At 44.6% G+C, this 7,914-nt stretch overlaps 1 protein-coding gene across 11 annotated transcripts in view; it reads right to left on the bottom strand.

Moving 5' to 3' along the window:
- Nucleotides 1–7,914, bottom strand: part of myo9ab (myosin IXAb) — a 229,007-nt gene that overhangs the window by 118,499 nt on the left and 102,594 nt on the right. The gene's annotated exons all lie outside the window — the stretch shown is intronic.

The raw sequence follows: 7,914 nt of genomic DNA, 5'->3' as shown, positions 1-7,914 counted from the left end.
TATATGAGTGGAATCGGGAGTGCTCGAGGGCCAGAGGAGATTCAGTTGCCCATTAAGGGTCTTAAGAGTTTGCCATTATGGGTCATTAGGAGACAGACGGGGCCGAGTGGAGTCAGTTGGAAGTGTGGGAAGGTAGTGAAAGAGACCAAACTCCTGCGGCACTATGGGTAATCTGAGACGAGTGCATACTGTGCTGAGGCTTTATTAACTGGTGTGGGAAGTGAGTGGGGGTTGGTGGAGTGATTGTGGATGGTGGTGTGTGTTTTTTGTCTTTGTGCTCCCTCCTGTGTGTGTTGTGTGGGCCAATGTCAGTAAGAATAACACTGGGTGGTTGTGTTTGTGTGTGTGTGGTTGGCCAGTGTTCAGTTGCTACAAGTATATCTCCATGTTACATGTGTACTGAGTATATGGACATATCATTACTATTTATGAGACAGCATTCATACTCAAAATTCCCCTTTGATCATGGAAAGGAGAGGTTTCCAATTCCCCTTTTTAAAAAGGGGCATTAAGCAGGCATGTCATGCCTTTTCGAACCAAATCAGTAGGGAGGGATAGAAGGGGAAAAAGAGAGAGTGACGCAGACTAATCGGTCGGTGATCAGGCCTGTTCACATCTTAGTCCTCTGACTTTCCCAACCTCTTTACACAAAAAGTTTACTCTTGCTTGAGCAAAGTTATTCATCCGTGGGACCGTTGGCGTGTGACCCCAGTCTACAGTACACAACCAACCCGCACACATATGCACAAAACACACTCCAATCGGTGATAATCAAGGGGAGTAGGTCTCCCCTGCTGCTAAAACACTCACTCGTTTCCTCCCTCCTTCCCTCTCTCTACTGCTGTAGATGAGCATGGTGGTAATTAAGCAGGCAAATTCCAAGAGGCCAGATTTTAATTTGCACTTTATGAGCTGGAACCCTGGGCAGTCCTGCACTGAAGACGACAAACCAACCAGCCCAGTGTTATTCTTACTGAATTGGCCCCTGAAACACCAGGAGGGAGCGAGGCGAAAGAGAAAAAAAAAACGTTTTTAAAAGGAGAAAAGAAACAGAGAAAGGTAGAGAAGGAAAGAGGGATGACTAGAGATCGCATGACAGAAGCCAGAAAAGAGAGGGCTTACACCTGTAACAACATCTGCTAAATATGTGTATGTGACCAACGCAACTTCATTTGGACTCTGGAGGGAGGAAAGGGAAAAATAAACAAGACATAAAACATTCACGAGACATTCCGTGTTCACAGCTAACGCAGAGCAGTAGCCCCATGTGGTGGGCTAATGGACTAAATCCTGAGGTGAACAGCGCTCAGCGGGACAACTGTATGAGTGTGTGTGTGTGTGTGTGTGTGTGTGTGTGTGTGTGTGTGTGTGTGTGTGTGTGTGTGTGTGTGTGTGTGTGTTTACATGTCTGTACATACGGGTGCCTTCAGAAAGTATTCAGACCCTTTGACTTTTGACAACATTCTGTTCGGTTACAGCATTATTCTCCCATCTCCACAGAGGAACTCTAGAGCTCTGTCAGAGTGACCATCGTGTTCTTGGTCACAAACTTCTTCCATTTAAAGAATAAATGGATGCCACTGTGGTCTTGGGGATCTTGAATACTGCAGAAATGTTTTGGTACCCTTCCCCACATCTGTGCCTCGACACATTCCTGTCTCGGAGCTCTACGGACAATTCATTCGACCTCCTGGCTTAGTTTTTGCTCTGATGTGCACGGTCAACTGTGGGACCTTATATAGGCAGGTGTCTGCCTTTCCAAATCAGGTCCAATCAATTGAATTGAATTTTCCACAGGTGGACTCCAATCAAGTTGTAGAAACATCAAGGATGATCAATGGAAACAGGATGCACCTGAGCTCAATTTCAGGTCTCAGAGCAAAGGGTCTGAATACTTATGTAAATAATCTGTCTATTTTTAACACATTTGCTAAAATGTCTAAAAACCTGTGTTTAGCTTTCATTATGGGGTATTGTGTGTAGATTGCTGAGGATAAATGCTTTTTAAAATACATTTTCAGAATAAGTAACGGGGAGGGAAAATGGGGGGGTCTGAATATTTCCCGATGGCACTGTGCGTGCGCGTGTGTCTATGATTAATGAGTGGGATTGTGTCAGGTTGATCTAGCGGTGACCTCTACAGAGCAGTCACCTCCACTAGGACTAGACACTACAGAGGGACAGGAGAGGAAAACAAACTCACTGTACCGCACACTGGGCTGGCCTGTCCTCACTCTACTGTACAGTGTATGTGTTGTTACATGTGTGTATGTGTGCCTGTGTGTGTGTGTGCCTGTGTGTGTATGGTGTGTGTGTAACAGCAGTGCTCTATTAGTCATCTCTAAATTAACTCAGTAATAGCGGAATGATAATGTCCAGTTGGAGCCAGTACCCTGAGGGCTGTTCCACGCTGTCAGTTGGTGTTAGCACGACCACCCCTGCAGACATAGCACAATTTCACACCCTCTGAGGTGGCACAGCGCACGACCCGCTAATTGCCTGCCAGGACCTATTCAGCGCTAAGCTACGGCCAATGCTAGTGTAACTTCAGCACTAGACTATGGCAAATGCTAGTGAAACTTCAGCGCTAGGCTACGGCTAATGGCTAGTGAACCTTCATGTGAATGTACTGCAGCCCAGTCAAGCCTTGTTCGGTCTAACACAAGTTAGCATCATTAGCTAAATCAAAATCAAATCAAATGTATTTATATAGCCCTTCGTACATCAGCTGATATCTCAAAGTGCTGTACAGAAACCCAACCTTAAAACACCAAACAGCAAACAATGCAGGTGTAGAAGCACGGTGGCTAGGAAAAACTCCCTAGAATTGACAAAAACCTAGGAAGAAACCTAGAGAGGAACCAGGCTATGAGGGGTGGCCAGTCCTCTTCTGGCTGTGCCGGGTGGAGATTATAACCGAACATGGCCAAGATGTTCAAATGTTCATCAATGACCAGCATGGTCAAATAATAATAATCACAGTAGTTGTCGAGGGTGCAGCAAGTCAGCACCTCAGGAGTAAATGTCAGTTGGCTTTTCATAGCCGATCATTAAGAGTATCTCTGCCACTCCAGCTAGCTAGCTGCTGTTGGTTCCCACTCGTTTTTTCAGAGCCTGGGACACAATACTCTTCTCCTAGCCTAATTTCCTCATTGTCCTCGGGAAAACACTAACAGGTGACCTACTGGCTTGACAAACGCCACCAATGTACTGTCACCCATTTGCGACACATTGACAATACATACTGTTTGGACAAATCTGTAATGTAAAGTCTCAAATGATTCATGTTGGCTGCCCGCTAACCTTCCTGTCCACATGTTGGCCTCCATGTTTGCTGTTTATCCGGATACTGCTAGGGGGGGCTGGTGGGGGATTAGGTGTGACTCACACTCCTCACATTTTCAATGTCTTTCAACCAATTTTGCTCACCGGGGAGTCCTAACCCACTACTGCCACTCTACCTCCACAGGAAAAAAACACTCATGGCAGTAGAGTTTACAAAGCCTGCTCATACAGTTGCTACAACCTCCACAAGATTTTCAGCATGTTTGAGGAGATTTGAGCCAGGGGAGGCGCAGAATCACTAATCTTCACATAACGTGTAGCGAGCTATTGTACTGCAAGATGATTAGTACTGTAGATCAGTGATTCTGTAGCCGATATCAAACATGCACATTTCAGACACTATAGGAGGAAAACTGAGTTTCATTAGTGGGCAGAGGTTAAATCATCCGGTTTGTAAAACTACTGGGATGATTTATTGTATAATATATCATATACACTTATCCTCTGGAGCTGAGGTAACTCTGGGTCTTCCTTTCCTGTGGCGGTCCTCATGAGAGCCAGTTTCAACAAAGAGCTTGATGGTTTTTGCGACTGGCATTTGAAGAAACTTTTTCCGGATCGACTGACCTTCATGTCTTAAAGTAATAACGGACTGTCGTTTCTCTTTGCTTATTTGAGCTGTTCTTGCCATAATATGGACATGATCTTTTACCAAATAGGGTTTCCTTCTGTATACCCCCCCCCCACTACCTTTGTCACAACACAACTGATGGGTTCAAAACACATCAACTCTTACTGGGAGTCTGGTCCTCAAATCAAAGCCTTCCACATTCAAAGTGATTAGTCTGAACTGTGCTGCTGCCTGTGTGCAGTTCAATAGGCTTATTTAAAACCTTTTTCGATGGAGACGGTCTGTGGAGACTTTACTGCTGTAATCACAGGATGTAGCCTCGGTCTTCCTTTGAGGATAGTTTTAGAATCGTTCAGTGTGTAACTGACTAACAACTCAACCCACGTGTGGCTTTCTTTCAGGAGAATGACATCACATTCTGTTGGTAGCAGGTGCAGGCCCTCACCAGATGGCAAGTTTGGGCCCGGTATGTGTTTGCCTTGGCTGCATTCTCCTATCAGCATTTCCTGTTTGAGCGCAAAAGTAATCCTGTGTGTAGCCTGTGCTAGAAGAACACTTCTACTGTAATCATCCTCACATCTGGCTTGAAGTTGAACTTATTTCACCCCAATGGGAACTGGATAGGTCTGTCCCCCCTTTTTTTCCCCCTCACCCACCTTCATATACTTCCCTCTCTCCTAAATTCTTATCCTCAACTCTTCCTTCAAAGTCTCTCCATCTCCTTGTGGTATGCCCCCACGCTCTCCCTCGCGAGCTCTCTGAGAACAGGGCCTGGGGGGGGCACTGTAGAGACTGTCTCCTCTCGTACCTTGAAGGAAGAGCTCGAAGGACGGGGACGAGCCTCGCACTCCTCTTAAGGGGGGCCAGGAGGAGGAGAAATGAACAAGACCAAGGAGTGGAGGTCACACTGAGGCCTCCACATAGAAAAGATAGCCTGTGTTTAATGTTGTTTACAGTATACTATAAATAATATGGGATAGTTTATACAGCAGTGCAGCATATAGAGATGAGCCTTAGTGATATCTGACACACACACACACACACACACACACACACACACACACACACACACACACACACACACACACACACAGCATAAGTACATAGCTACAAGCACAGACATAGTACATGGATGAGTGTGTACCCTAGATAGTTGTTCCACTATAATGTAAAAAAGTGAGACCGACCCAGTTCAAGGCTGTATGGGGTAGTCCGAGGTCAAATTGGAAGATGTTTTAATTTAGTGAAATCACTCTGGGTCAGGCTGGGTGGGTTCCTCCCACTATAGACTCTTCCGCGTAAAACTACACAGAGTACAAAACATTAGGAACACATGCTCTTTCCATGACAGACTGACGAGGTGAAAGCCATGATCCCTTATTGATGGCACCTGTTAAATCCACTTCAATCAGTATAGATGAATGTTAGGAGACAGGCTAAAGGATGATTTTTATGCCTTGCGAAAACTGGAGACATGAATTGTGTATGCATGTCATTTAGAAGGTGAATGGGCAAGACAAAAATATTTAAGTGCCTTTGAACGGGGCATGGTCGTAGGTGCCAGGCGCACCGGGTTTGGTGTGTCAAGAACTGCAACACTGTTGGGTTTTTTATGCTCAAGAGTTTCCCATGTGTATCAAGAATGGTCCACCACCCAAGGGACATCCAGACAACTTGACACAACTGTGGGAAGCATTGGAGTCAACATGGGCCAGCATCCCTGTGGAATGCCATGCCCCGACGAATTGAGGCTGTTCTGGGGGCAAAAGGGGGTGCAACTCAATATTAAGAAGGTGTTCATGTTTTGTACACTCGGTGTATAGTTCTGTTCTGCTGCTCCAGACTCTGTGTGTGGGACCAATGACCAACTGACTTTATGGAAAAGTGACACACACCACTCTTACACACTCCTCCAACTAGGGCAGTGTCGGTCATGACATTTTTTCAGCTGCTAATTGTCATGCAAATAACTGCCAGTCTCACAGTAATAAACCGTAGATTAAAATAAAAACACATTTGGCATCTCCTGGCTTCCACACACTGACTACACACTGAAGGCAAGCATCTCAGAGTCGCCTCTTCACTGTTGACTTTGAGACTAGTGTTTTGCGGGTACTATTTAATGAAGCTGCCAGTTTCTCAAACTAGACACTCCAATGTACTTTTCCTCTTGCTCAGTTATGCACCGGGGCCTTCCACAATTTCGATTCTGGTTAGAGCCAGTTTGCGCTGTTCTGTGAAGGGAGTAGTACCCAGCGCTGTACGAGATCTTGAGTTTCTTGGCAATTTCTCGCATGGAATAGCCTTCATTTCTCAGAACAAGAATAGACTGACGAGTTTCACAAGAAAGTTATTTGTTTCTGGACGTGTTGATCCTGTAATTGAACCCACAAATGCTGACGCTCCAGGTACTCAACTAGTCTGAAGAAAGCCAGTTTTAGTGCCGCTTTATATCAGCACAACAGTTTTCAGCTGTGCTAACATAATTGCAAAAGGGTTTTCTAATTTTCAATTAGCCTTTTAAAATGATAAACTTGGATTAGCTAACAATGTGCCATTGTAACACAGGAGTGATGGTTGCTGATAATGGGCCTCTGTACACCTATGCAGATATTCCATTTTTAAAAAAGCCGTTTCCAGCTACAACAGTCATTTACAACATTAACAATGTCTACACTGTATTTCTGATCAATTTGATGTTATTTTAAATGGACACTTCTTTTTGCTTTTCTTTCAATAACAAGGACATTTCTAAGTGACCCCAAACTTTTGAACGGTAGTGTATATTTGCTCAAAAGCCCTCCACAAAGTGTCATTTAGGTGTATTTAAGCGACTGTATTGACAACGGTCAACTGCGATTGTATTGACATCTACAGGGGCCATTTATCACGTACAGTAACAGGCAGTTGGTGAACTTGAGGAGTATCATGAAGCATCACAGGGTGACTATCTAAATAAAGTGTCACCAAAGCCTACAGGCTAGTCTTTCCACTGACTTCCACATCCAGTCCCAAGTCGCCATCTACCCCTTCAATTCAAATTGCCCCCACAGCCCTTCTATTCTCTAGATCTGTACGGCTAACACATCGAAGCATTAGGGCCAAGGGCGTAGGGAGTCAATTGGGACCGGCTGCATCTTCAACCGACTCCTTCATTCCCCTAACACATGTGGGCTTGGTTAATGGCTAATATCACGCTGCCATTAGATCACACTTTTTAAATGGAGGATAGCCCTTTCATGTGGTGAAAGCATCACGGGGTAGTCATTGGTGCTTCACGAGAGCGCTGCAATAAAGTGAAGGACTTCTCAATGACTATCGGATAGGGCCCAGCCCCAGCTAATTAAATGCACACCATCTGCTACATGAATGTATCCCCAACAACTTGAAGTTACCATACGTCTGGAGTATTTAAGACCAAAGCGGGGTATTTAAGCCCCAAGCAGAACTCCATATCAATCAATAAGAGTAAAGACTCAAGACTCAAACTATTATATACTCAATATATGATGGTCTTTTATATTGAACATAGAAGACCCTAATACCACCCGTACTTGGTCCTTGGGCTTATTGTAGCCTCAAACATGGTGTGTGCCACAGAAAAGAGTGGTCATTAATCCAGTCATTGAATCAAGTTCTCCTATTCTGGGAAATGTAGCACTCATCTATTGGCTAATCTCTGACCACACCCAAAAAGAGCAACATGCCCATTAGGGGTGTGTCACGGACAGCCTTGCAGGCCATTTCATTCCAAACGTGTGACACAGACAGAAAAAGAAGCTCAGATTGAAGGAAAGCGGTTCTAATGCACATCTACAGTATGTCAAGTATCATTCAACGAGACAGAACGAACGAACAAGAAAAAGATAGAACTGATGAGATGTAATATTTAGTAGTTAAAATCCAAAAATGCATTCCGATTGGGCAACTAGCCATGCAATGTCATAAGGTACTGACTTTATTACCATGTTTAGGAAGCTCATTGGATCCCACCCATG

This window comes from Oncorhynchus keta, chromosome 17 (genome assembly GCF_023373465.1).
Source record: "Oncorhynchus keta strain PuntledgeMale-10-30-2019 chromosome 17, Oket_V2, whole genome shotgun sequence".
Lineage (NCBI taxonomy): Eukaryota > Metazoa > Chordata > Actinopteri > Salmoniformes > Salmonidae > Oncorhynchus > Oncorhynchus keta.
The sequence above is the reverse complement of the archived record's forward strand: the minus strand, read 5'-3'. Positions and strand labels throughout refer to the sequence as shown.